We start from the raw sequence: 12,910 nt of genomic DNA on the forward strand, positions 1-12,910 counted from the left end.
CTAGAGATTTAAAGTGAAGTATGATAAGTATAGTTAATGTTATTGTATTATATTCTAAAATGTTGCCAACAGAGTAGATTTTAGGTGCTCCTAACGCATTAAATAAAGGGTAACTGTGAAGGGATGGATTTGTTAATTTGTGTAAATCTAGTAATCATTTCACCATGTATATGCATGTGGAAACATCATGTTATACACCTTAAATATATACAATGAATTAATTCAACATCTCTGTCTTCCTTAAGTAAGGTCTGTAGCATAAAATTTCTTCAGGTGAAGCATGTAATAATTGGCTTAACTTTCTGATGCAGAGGAGTGTTTGGTTATATTCTTTGGCCCTAAGATATAAATGTTTGGTTTTATTTCAAGTAGTGAGTGGATATTGAGCTGAATTCTAGAAGTGGGGATGGGACAGATTGCAAATGCCATGAGGGTAGAGGGATGGGTACAAGTTCTCTCTGGGGTTTTCTTCCTTCCTCAAATTTTTCAAAAGGCTTGTTAAAGAAGGCAAAACCATTCCCCTCAATTTGAATTATTGCTAATTATTGAAAAAAATGAAAAACAATTTTTAAAACCAACATATAAAGTATTTTTGTAAGTTCAGGTATGATATCATTTAATCTTCACAATAATTCTCTAAAATGGATTACTATTTCCATTTTATAGATGATTAAATGAGGAAAATAAAATAAGCATTTGATAATACTGATAGGTACTGCTAATTTGGTTAGCTAATTTTGGGCTAAAACTTTGAGGTAATTAGGACCTGGCCATGAATTTGATCTCTCTGTGGCACACTTTGCCTTTGCCTCACTCTATTTTTGAGTCACAGATTGCACTGTAACAACCTCCTCACCAGGTAGAATAGTCAGGATACTGTCATTTTATCATCGAAATCTATCTTATAGAATGTGTAAATTCGGTAGAAACTGATGGTGAATTTTATATTTACAAAAGCCTGGGTTCTGTTTATACAACTTGGTTCGTTTTGTCTGTGTTTACCACAACTGGCAACCAGACATAGCCACTAACCTATCAAATAACTTCTAAATTAAAGAAAACAGATGTTGCCTGCCTTAACATGACAGGTAACGGAGGGGTATCTTAAGAATAGAAGCTGTGTAACTCAACAAACATTTATTGACTGCCATTTATAAAATTGACCAGATGCCAGGCACTGGGAACACACAATTGATCATAGCAATTGACCATATGCTAGGCACTGGGAACAGACAACAAACAATAAATGGTTCTTACCATTAAATAGTTCACAATACAGTGTGAAAGACACACATGTAAACAATTCATTACAACACACTGGGATAATATGATAGTAAATATAGACAAAGGATATTAACATTAGATTGACAAAGTATAGTAAAGAAAATAATTAATTTGAGGACAAGATTTTAAAAGAATGCATAGGAAAAGTGACATCTGAATATGACTTTGAGGAATGAGTAGGCATTTACCATGAAGATGAGAATGGGAAAAGACAGCAGAAAAACCATTCTATTCAATTGTGCACAGCAGTGTATCGCATGTCTCTGACTTTTTGTGAGGAAATTACTTATTTGCAGTCTTAAAAATCTGGTTAAACTGCTTTATAAATAGTATAAATAAAGTTATTATTCACGAAATCAATCTAAGAAGAAACATTAATCTAATTCTATGTGTTTTCAGAGAATGAATTATATTGTGCCTAGCAGTGTGCTAGGGATTATGAGAAATGATACACAATATTAAATCCCAAATAGGTCAGAAATGTCTCACATTGGCAGTTTCCAGGATTTTTGTCAGTACAGTATTTTATTATCACTCTCATTGCATTACTTGTAATAGTATTTTTGTTATTATACTGAATTTTGGATTACTAGAATTGAGTTTGTGCTACTTGTCATTTGAAAAATAATCAACTATAGTTACATACTATGTATCATTGTATCTAGAACAACTTTCCCATGACATTCTTTAGATCACTGATAGAAATGTCACTTTTCATAGCATAATTTTCCTTGTCAGGACTCCTGGAAATATTTACTAAATGTCAATGTAAGGTTATGGCCTAATCCCTGGTTAGCACTATCAAAATAAAAGTACTTTTTAAAAGATGTAATGGGGGTGGGAAAGTGCAGGGATGGGAGTAACAAATGTTACATCTTTTAAGTTACTAAACTTTAAACCAATTGAAGCACAGGGCAAAGTAGCCCAAAAGGTGATTATCATAATGTCAGCTACACTTTGATAAAGAAATACTAAAGAGCATGGGTTAGATTGCCTGGCAAAAATTGACTTCCTATTATTGCTTCCTAGAAGAATCGTAAGCACAACTAAACACTCCAGACCATTCCTGACAAGTACAGTAATATAACCGCTAACTTTCCTACATGAATGAAAACAGCAGAGTGTTCCTTCTCTGTAGTTAGATCCTCCCAGAGAAGTGTTGAAGCAAAATCAGGTAAATCATTCCTCCTCCTATAGAGAAAGCAGATGTATTACAGCAATTAATGTCCTTCCACATGGAAACATGAAGCTAAGGGAAAGGAGGTCCTCCCAACATAAATTACCAGAAAAATATGCATATATATATATGTGACAAAAATAAAACTAGACATACTACAACCAAGCTAAAAAGGTTCATAAAACTCCCATATTCATTGAGGATGGATTATCCTCATAAATTTACAGACATTAGAGTAGAAAGATAACACAGTGGAGATTTCCTGGCTTGGAAACTACAGTTGCTGTACTGTGTGTTATTGGATTAATTTCTATTTCTATTGTGCACCTTTTAATTAATCACTCAATTATTTTGGCTTTCTCCATGATACTAATAGCTCTTCACACACTCTGTTGCCGGCTTTCTTATGTAAGTTGACCCTGCTCTGTTTTTTTTCTTAAAGAGATTACTTACTGTTTTAAGACTGTACTCTTCTTAGTACTTATTATATATCATGGATTAGTGCCTACAAGAAGCGAAGCTGCCTCATATTTGCATTCAAAGAAATAATCAGAAATGTAAACATAAACAAAAGGGATTTTTAAGAATTTATTGCAGGCTTTTAATCAACTGTCAATGAAATATTTTATTAATAACAAACTATACAAATAGAAGCTGCCCTCCAAAGTCTCACCTCTCCAATGCCACTGCATATTCCACAAGAATCTCTGGCTTTACTGTTTGTTCGTTTTTCTCCTTCATTATCCCAAACTTTCGACAGTTGGTTAAAGAAAATTGATTTGGCCAGGCGCGGTGGCTCACGCCTGTAATCCCAGCACTTTGGGAAGCCGAGGCCGGCGGATCATGAGGTCAGGAGATCAAGACCATCCTGGCTAACATGGTGAAATCCCGTTTCTACTAAAAATACCACCGGGCGTGGTGACGGGCTCCTGTAGTCCCAGCTACTAGGGAGGCTGAGGCAGGAGAATGGCGTGAACCCGGGAGGCAGAGCTTGCAGTGACCCGAAGTCGCGCCACTGCACTCCAGCCTGGGTGACAGAGCGAGACTGCGTCTAAAAAAAAAAAAAAAAGAAAGAAAAATTGGAAATCTTCTGAATAGGAGACCTCTTTTTCCCTTATTAAAAATTTTACCCATTATTTAATAGAATTGTTTCCTGATTACTGAGTTTTGAGAGTGTTTTGTATATTGGGTTGCAAGTCCTTTATCAGATACGTGTTTTACAAATATTTTCCCATGTTATAGTTTGATGTTTTATTCTAACAGTGTCCTTTGTAAAGCAAATGTTTTGAATTTTGATAAAATCTAATTTATCAATCTTTTTTTCATACTTCATGCTTTGAGTATTCTGCCAACAAAGAGTCATTATCAAACCCAAGATCACAGATTTTCTTCCATGTTTTCTTCTAGTAATGTTACACTTTTTGCCTTTTCACATAAGCTTATGATCCATTTTATGACAATTTTTATGTAGTCTATATCTAGGTTCTCTTTTTTGCATATCGATGTCTAATCATTGCAATGCCAGTTATTTAAGACTATCCTTTATCCATTGAATTGCTATTGCACCTGTGGTCAGCTGACTATATTTGTATAGGCCTATTTCTGTGCTCTGTATTATATTCCATTGATCTGAGTCTGTTCATTCAACACCATGCTGTCTTGATTATTGTAATCTTATAACACGTCTTGAAATCGTGTAGTGTGAGTCCTTCTTCAGTGTCGTGTTGGCTACTTTATGTCCTTTGTCTTTTTATTTGAACTGTACTATCAGTTTTTCAACAATAAGTATAGAAAAATCTTGAAGAGATTTTAACCAGATTGCATTGCATCTACAGATCAAGTTATAGATAATTTACATTTTAACAATTTGGAGTCTTCCACCTCACAAACATGGAAATCTCTGCACTTATTTATTATTTGCTTTTTGTTTTCCCCACCACTCTTTTGTAGCTTTTGCATATAGTTGCAATATGTATTTTGTTCAATTTATACCTAAGCATTTTATTTTGGAACGGGTGGTATGGCAAATTTTATTGTGTTTAAATGTAAAATTCCAATTGTTCCTGACTGGTATATAAGAAATTGAATTGACTTTCATTTATTAATCTTGTATTCTGCAACTTTATTATACTCATTTAGTAGTTCCAGCAACGTTTTCTTGTAATTTTGCAGAGCAGATTTACATAGATAATATGTACTCTGTACATGCAAACAATTGTATATCTTCCTTTCCAATCTGCATAACTTTTATGTCCTTATTTATCTTTTTAAATTAAAAAAATTATGTATTTACCATGTAAAACATGATGTTTTGAAGGATATTATACATTGTGGAATAAGTAAATCTAGCTATTAACAAGTATATTATCTCAGTTATAATTTTGGTGATGAGAATGCAATATTGACTGTTTCTGCATTGTTCAAGGGTACAAAATATCATCAAGTATTGTCACTGTGCTGTACAATATATCTCTTGAACTTATTTATCCTATCTAACTGTAATTATATAGCCTTTGACCAGCATCTCATAATCTCCTAACCACCCCAGCATCTGCTAACCACCATTCTACTTTCTACTTCTATGAGATCAACTTTTTTAGATTCCATGTATGACTGAGATCATGTGACATTTGTCTTTCTGGTCTTTCTGTGCCTGGCTTATTTTTCTTTCTTTTTTTTTTTTTTTTTTTGAGACGGAGTCTCGCTCTGTCGCCCGGGCTGGAGTGCAGTGGCCGGATTGCAGCTCACTGCAAGCTCCGCCTCCCGGGTTTACGCCATTCTCCTGCCTCAGCCTCCCAAGTAGCTAGGACTACAGGCGCCCGCCACCTCGCCCGGCTAGGTTTTTGTATTTTTTTAGTAGAGACGGGTTTTCGCCATGTTAGCCAGGATGGTCTCGATCCCCTGACCTCGTGATCCACCCGTTTCGGCCTCCCAAAGTGCTGGGATTACAGGCTTGAGCCACCGCGCCCGGCCCGTGCCTGGCTTATTTTTCTTAACACGATGTACTCTACACTCACTCATGTTGCCACAAATGACAGGATTTCATTATTTTTATGGTGGAATCATATGGCATTGTGTTCATATACCACATTTTCTTTATCTATTGAAGGGCACCTAGGTTGATTCCACATCTATAGTTAATAGTCCTGCAATAAATATTAGTGTGCAGATATCTCTTCAACATACTGATTTCATTTCCTTTAGATATATACCCAGTAGTGGCATTGCTTAAAAATGTGGTAGTTCTGTTTTTCAGCTTTTCAAGAACCTCCATACTGCTTTCCATGATTGCTGTACTTGTTTTAATTTACTTGTTTTATTCACTAGCTAAAGCCTTCATTCTGATGTTGGGTAATGAGAGAAGACACACTGTTTTTTCCCAAATTTGGGAGAAAACATCTGGTTTCTCACAATTAAGCATGATGTTATTTGTAGTTTTCTGGTTGGTTGGTTGGTTTTCATAGAATTCTTTATAAAGTTGAAAAAAATCCTTATATTCTTAGTTTGCTGAGAGTTATTACCATGAATGAGTACTGCATTTTGTCAATTTCCTTTATCAATTAACGTGATTTTTCTCCTTTATTCAGTTGATGTGGTTGATTACATTAATTGATTAACTGACTTTTGAGTGTTGGACCAATTTTGTATACCTGTTAGTCGTGGTGTATAATTTTTTGTATACAGTTTGAATTTGTTTTGCTAACATATGTTGAAGATTTTTACATCTGTGTTCTTGAGAGATACTGGTCTGTCATTTTGATTATAATTTTTAAAATACGGTTCTTATATTAGGGCAATCCTGGCCTCATAGAATGAGTTAGGAAATGCTCATGCTGCTTCTATCTTCTAAAAGTGTAGAGAATGGTATGTTTTCCTCCTTAACTGTTTGGTAGAATTCACTGATGAAACTATCTGACACCAGTGATTTCTTTCTATGAAAGGTTATTTGATCATTAATATTGATTCAATTTACTTAATAGAATACAGCCATTTGAGTTATCAATATTTCCTGGTGTGAGTTTTGGTATTTCACATATTTCAGGAATTGACCAATTCATTTAAATTATAACATTGTAGGCACAGATTTGTTCCTAGCATTTCTTTAATATCTTTTTAAATATCCTTTTAAATATCCATGGGGCCAAAAATGATGACCCCCTGATTTATTCATACATTGGAAATTTGTTTAGTCTCTTTCTCTGTTTTTCCTTATTAGCCTGGCTAGAAGTTTATCAATTGTATGCATCTTTTCAATGAACCAGTTGTTTTTAAATTTTCTTTATCATGTCCTGTGTTTAATTTTATTAATTTATGCTCTAATATTTATTGTTTCTTTTCTTCTCCTTGTCTTAGGTTTAAATTGCTCTTTTTCTCTAGTGCATTTAGATGCAAGTTTAGGTTATAGATTTCAGATCATTTTTCATTTGCAACATGTGTATTTAATTCTATAAATTTTTCTCTGATCACTGCTTTTGCTACATTCCATATATCTATATAAATTGGATGTTGCACTTTCATTAGTCCAAATATTTTTAATTTTTTTTTGCAACTTCTTGGATCCATGTGTTATTTAGAAGTATGTTGCTTAATCTCCTAATATTTGAGTGTTTTCTAGTTATGTTTCTGCTATTAATTTGCAGTTTAATTCCATTGTGGTATGATATCACACATTGTATAATTATGTTCTGTTAAAATTATTAAGTGTGTCTTATGACCAATATGTGGTTTATCTTGGTGAATGTTCTATGAAAGCTTAAGAAGAATGTGTATTTTGCTATGTTGGAATATTATACAAGTGGCAATTACATCATGTTGATTAATAGTATTATTAAGGTCAAACACAGGCTTATTGAGTTTTCAGCCAGTTTGATCAATCAATTATTGATAGACAGTATTAATGTTTCAAATATAATACTGAGTTTTGCTACTCCTTCTTTTAGTTACATCAGTTTTGCCTCATATATTTTGATGCCCTGCATTTAAGTGCATATAAGCTTAGGACTCTCAGGTCTTTTTGGAGAACTGACTCATTTTACCGTTATATAGTGCCACCTGTTATTGGTGATATTTTACCCTGTTCTGAAATCTGCTTTATCTGATATTAATGTAGCAAATCCAGCTTTCTTTCGATTGGTGTTAGCATGGTATATATTTCTCTATTCTATTGCTTTTAATCCATATGTATCTTTATATTTAAAGGAATTTCTAGTAGAAAATACATAATGGGTCTTTTTTATCTGACAATTTTTTTTTAACTTTCATTTCAAGTTCAGGGGTACATGTGCAGGTTTGTTATATAAGTAAACTCACGTAACAGGAGTTTGTTGTACAGAAAATTTTATCACTGAGGTATTAAGCCTAGTACCCATTAGTTATTTTTCCTGATCTTCTCCCTCCTCCTAACATCTTCCCTATGGTAGCTATGGTGTCTGTTATTCTCCTGAATGTGTCCTTGTGTTCTCATCATTTAGCTACCACTTATAAATGAGAACATGCAGTATTTGGCTGTCTGTTCATGTGTTAATTTGCTAAAGATAATGGCATCCAGCTCCATCCATGTTCCTATGGAGGGCATTATTTCATTCTTTTTGGCTGCATAGTATTCCTTGGTATATATGTACACATTTTCTTTGTCCACTATACCACTGATGGGCATTTAAGTTGATTCCATGTCTTTACTATTGTGAATAGTGCTGCAATGAACATATGTGTCCATGTGTCTTTAGGACTGAATGATATATATTCGTTTGTGTATATACCCAGTAATAGGATTACTGGGAAGAATGGCAGTTGTGCTTTTAGCTCATTGAGAAATCACAAGACTACTTTTCACAATGAATGAACTAGTTTACACTCCCACCAACAGTGTATAAGTTTTTCTGTATTTCTGCAACCTCACCAGCATTTGTTATTTCTTGACTTTGTGGTAGTAACAATTCTGATTGGTGTGGTATGGTATCTCATTGCGATTTTGATTTGTATTTCTCTAATGAATAGTGAGGTTGAGCTTTTTTCGTATGCTTGTTGGCCACATGTGTGAATTGTTTTGAAAAGTGTCTGTTCATGTCCTTTGCCCACATTTTAATATTTTTCTTCTTGTAAATTTGTTTAGGTTCCTTATAGATGCTGGACATTAGACCTTTGTTACATGCATAGTTTGCAAATATTTTCTTCTATTCTGTAGGTTGTCTGTTTACTCTGTTGATAGTTTATTTCGCTGTGCAGAAACTCTTTAGTTTAATTAGATCCCATTTGTCAATTTTTGCTTTTGTTGCAATTGCTTTTGACATCTTTTTCGTGAAATCTTTGCCAGCTCCTATGCCCAGAATGTTATTGCCTAGGTTGTCTTTCAGGGTTTTTATAGTTTTGGATTTTACATTTAAGTCTTCAATCCATCTTGAGTTGATTATTGTACATGGTGTAAGGAAGGGGTCAAGTTTCAATCTTTTGAATATGGATAGCCAGTTATCATGGCACCATTTAGTGAATAAGGAGTCCTTTCCTTATTGCCTGTTTTTGTCAGTTTTGTTGAAGATCAGATGGTTGTATGTGTGTGGCCTTATTTCTGGGCTATTCTCTAACTGATATATTAAGACTATTTAGAATTAAATGAGTTATTGATATCTTTGAATTAATATTATCCATGTTTGCAACTGTTTTATGTTGATAGCCAGAGTCTTCCTTTTCATCTGTCTCTGGGTTTACAGAGTACTTTATATTATTGTACTCTATACCTCTTTTGGCATATCAATTATACCTCTTTTAAAATATATCTTAATGATTTCAATATACATTTTAACTAATTTAAGTCCACCTTAAAGTACCATGATACCATTTTTTTGTGTAGTGCAGGTATCCTATAATGGAATATTTTTATTTCTTCCCTTCTGGTCTTTATGTTATTTTTGTCATTCATTTATTATTCATATGCTATAATCACCCAATACATTGCTACTATTATTGTTTTCAATAAACAGTTAACTTTTAGATAAGTTAGAAATATGAAAAATAATAGATTCTATTTTATCTCTAGCTATATTTTCTCTGGTACCCTTCTTTGCTTTATGTAGCTCTAAGTTTCTGAACTAAAGCATTTCTTTCTTCCTAAGAATTTATTTAAACATTTTTGGAGGCATGTCTCTAGTTTTCACTTTGGTTTGCTTTTTGGTTTGGTTTTGTCTTAAAAAGATTTTATTTTTTTCTGTTATATTTGAAGATTAGTTTCACACTTTAAATATCTCATGCCATTCTCTTTTTACTTGTATGGTTTTTCATGAAAAGTCCACTGTAATTGATATTATTTCCTCTCTATAGGTAAAATTTTATACGCTTGGCTTTTTTCCAAAAGTTTTTCTTTGTCTTTGGTTTTCTGCAATTTGAATAGCATATTCCTAGTTGTAGTTTTTTTTGGTGTTTATCCTGCTTGGTGTTCTCCAGTTTTTCTGGATGTCTGGTTTGGTACCTATCATTAATTTTGAAAAATTATCAGTCATTATTACTTCAAATATTTTCTTCTCTATTTTTTCTTTCTTCTCCTTCTGGTAGTAGAACTATACCTTTGGAATTGTCTCAAATTTCTTGGATGTTATTGGCTTTTTAAATTGTTTTTCTTTGCATTTCAATTGCAGTTTCTATTGACCTATCTGAAACATCACTGAATCTTTCCTTTGCCATGTCTAGTCAACTGATGAGTCCAACAAAGGTATCCTTCATTTCTGTTACAATGGTTTTTATTTATACAATTCTTTTTCATTGTTTCTTAGAAATTTTTATTTTCATGCTGATATCACCCATCTGCTCTTGACTTTTGTTTACTTTATCAATTAGAGCCTTTATTATATTAACCAGTTATTTTTAATTTCCAATGTAATAATTCCAAAAGTTGTGTCACACCTGAGTCTGATTCTGATGCCTTCTTTGTCTCTTCAGAATATGTTTTTTCCTCTCCTTTTCTTTTAGTAAGCCTTGTATTTTTTTGTTGTTATTATTGAACAGCAGATATAATGCATTAAGTAACAGCAACTGAGATAAATAGGACTTTAGTGAGGATTTATGTTAATCTCTAAAGGAGTTTACCTATGTTTAATGTTTTTTTAAAGTGATAGATACTAAAAGTTTCAAATTCCTCTAGTGTCCTTGTTTTTGTTTTCTCAAGTTTGGTCTCCTTAAGTACTTTTCCCTAGAAATTTTCTGTATTGTAGCTCTTTCAGCTGCATACATACTGTAGCATATTACAGGCTTCTTGGCATCATTGTAAGATGTAGTAGAGGCAAAAACTTCTAAAATCTTCTGATTAAGTATCAATACTTTGGTGGGCTTATGTCTTGGATTGTGATCTTCAAGAGTGTTTTTTTTTTTTTTTTCTTGTAAAGTTCCCATCCCCCTTTGGTAAGCCTAGAAGGCTAGGGGAGTCTGAAATTAAATTAAATTAAAGAATAGGTTTTTGTTATGGAGAATGATCTGAACACATCCTAAAATTGCTACTTTTCTCCTACTTCTGCCCAAAACATTAGAGGATATTTTTTGACTCTTCAATATAAGAAATAAGTGAGGTTCCTAAATATAAAACTTATGAAAATATGTGGCCCTGCTAAGACTATGGCTCCTGGCTGTTTCTCACTTTCACATTTGTACACATTCAGTCTCCAACAGTACATCAAAATTACCATTTAAGTGTTCTTACCAGTTTATGGCTACAGCAGCTTCTGCTCCTGGTAAGTGGAGGTCAGTAATGACTCTGAATTTACTTGTTTATAAATTATCCATGGGAAGGTTGTTCTATAAACTAAGTACTTTGGAGGTTTCATTCATATTTCATTTGTCCACCTTTTCTGTTTTAAGGATTAGAATGATTAGTTCCAAGCTCTTTGTATTTCAGAGCTCTATTCATAATGGATTTTGTTACTCTGGGCCAAACTGCTGATATGGTAGTAAGAGTATATCTTTCGTAAACCCAGAAAAATATTTTTATGTGTGCCTATAGTGGTTATTTGAATCTTGTTTCTTTATAATTGAATAAGCATGATTCACTTTTCTCTAGCTTGTAGACGTATCTAAATCTTATTAGATTTGTGTACATATTTGATAATATTTTTTTACTTCAGTAAAAAAAGTATAAGTGCTCTGTTTCTTGTCTCTCCTCAAAATAGAGCACTGTGGGATGACTATTATGTCTATCAAATTTGAGGAGACACAATTTTTGATGGAAATTGTTCCTGACATTAGCTTTTTCTCCCATGATATTACTGATTCATTTGTTTGAATGAGCCTCTGAATATCTTTTCTGGAAGCTGGACTGTCTCCACCTGAGATATTTAACTCTAAATCTGAAATGCTAAAACTAAACTTAGACTTAATCTCAAAATATGAACGTTAAAATAAATTTTTGTCACCATCACAAAAAGCATTGTGATTTACCCAAAGTCATACATTAACGGCGGTGTTAGGACTGGGCCCAAGTCTACTGTCACATAACTCTTTAATAAACAAATTAATTGATTCTATTGAGTAAACATTTGTTGATGCAAAGATTTACATTACTCAAAGTTGTATAAGAATTAGTTATTGCCATCCAGATATTTTCAACATAGTTAGGAAGATGAGGTTCAGAGTTAGGACAGAGTAGATATAGTAGAAAGATAAGTGATGTCAAGTCCAATGCTCATCTGCCTTTTTCCAAAAATATTCTAAACAAGTTGCTTTCATGCTGTAGTGTATGTTCAAACTCTTCTCATCTTATTATTCTATTTAGTAAAATAAGCACAACATGTATATTAGGAGGTTGGACCTACATAAGACAGATCTGTGTTCAAATCTTAGCTCCATTATATGCTATTTGACTAAAGACAAGTTTAGTCTAATAAAATTAAAATCAATTGAAAAAATTTAATATAATTTCAATTCAATTTCTAGATGCTTGGGAAGACCTCCATTGAAAAAAAAGCAGAAAAATATATCTGCTTTATAAGGTAAAGACTTTCTCCTTTTGGATCCCCAGGCTAATGGGATTGCCTCTGGAATTGCAGTCAACTGGAGTTGGATCTGGGTCAAGTGGCTGCTGCTGGATCCACAGTGGGGTCAGCTTGTAATGGGACACTAAAGTGGATGTGGATCCTGTATGTTCCCTAGGTAAACTAGACTGCCTTCAGGACCTTGCTTATTAAAACTGGTGCCAGGATAAAAGTTTACTTCAGTGTCCACAAATAACAGAATTGTTATCAGATACATGGGTGTGGTGTGTGTGGCTTCTGTTTCTATGAGAGGGCTCCTGCTGGGTCACCGGGTTGTGCCTAGACAGGCGGCGATGGCCCTGGACTACAGTTGAGGAGTACTGGAACCAAGTTACAGTGATGCTTCAGAGTTCGCAGCCAAAATGTTGGTACACGGGCCTACCTTCAGGGACCTGGATGGGCATATATCTCTCTGGGTCCCTGGTCAAGCAGGACTTCT

Source organism: Trachypithecus francoisi, unplaced genomic scaffold (assembly GCF_009764315.1).
Source record: "Trachypithecus francoisi isolate TF-2019V2 unplaced genomic scaffold, Tfra_2.0 Lachesis_group6, whole genome shotgun sequence".
NCBI lineage: Eukaryota > Metazoa > Chordata > Mammalia > Primates > Cercopithecidae > Trachypithecus > Trachypithecus francoisi.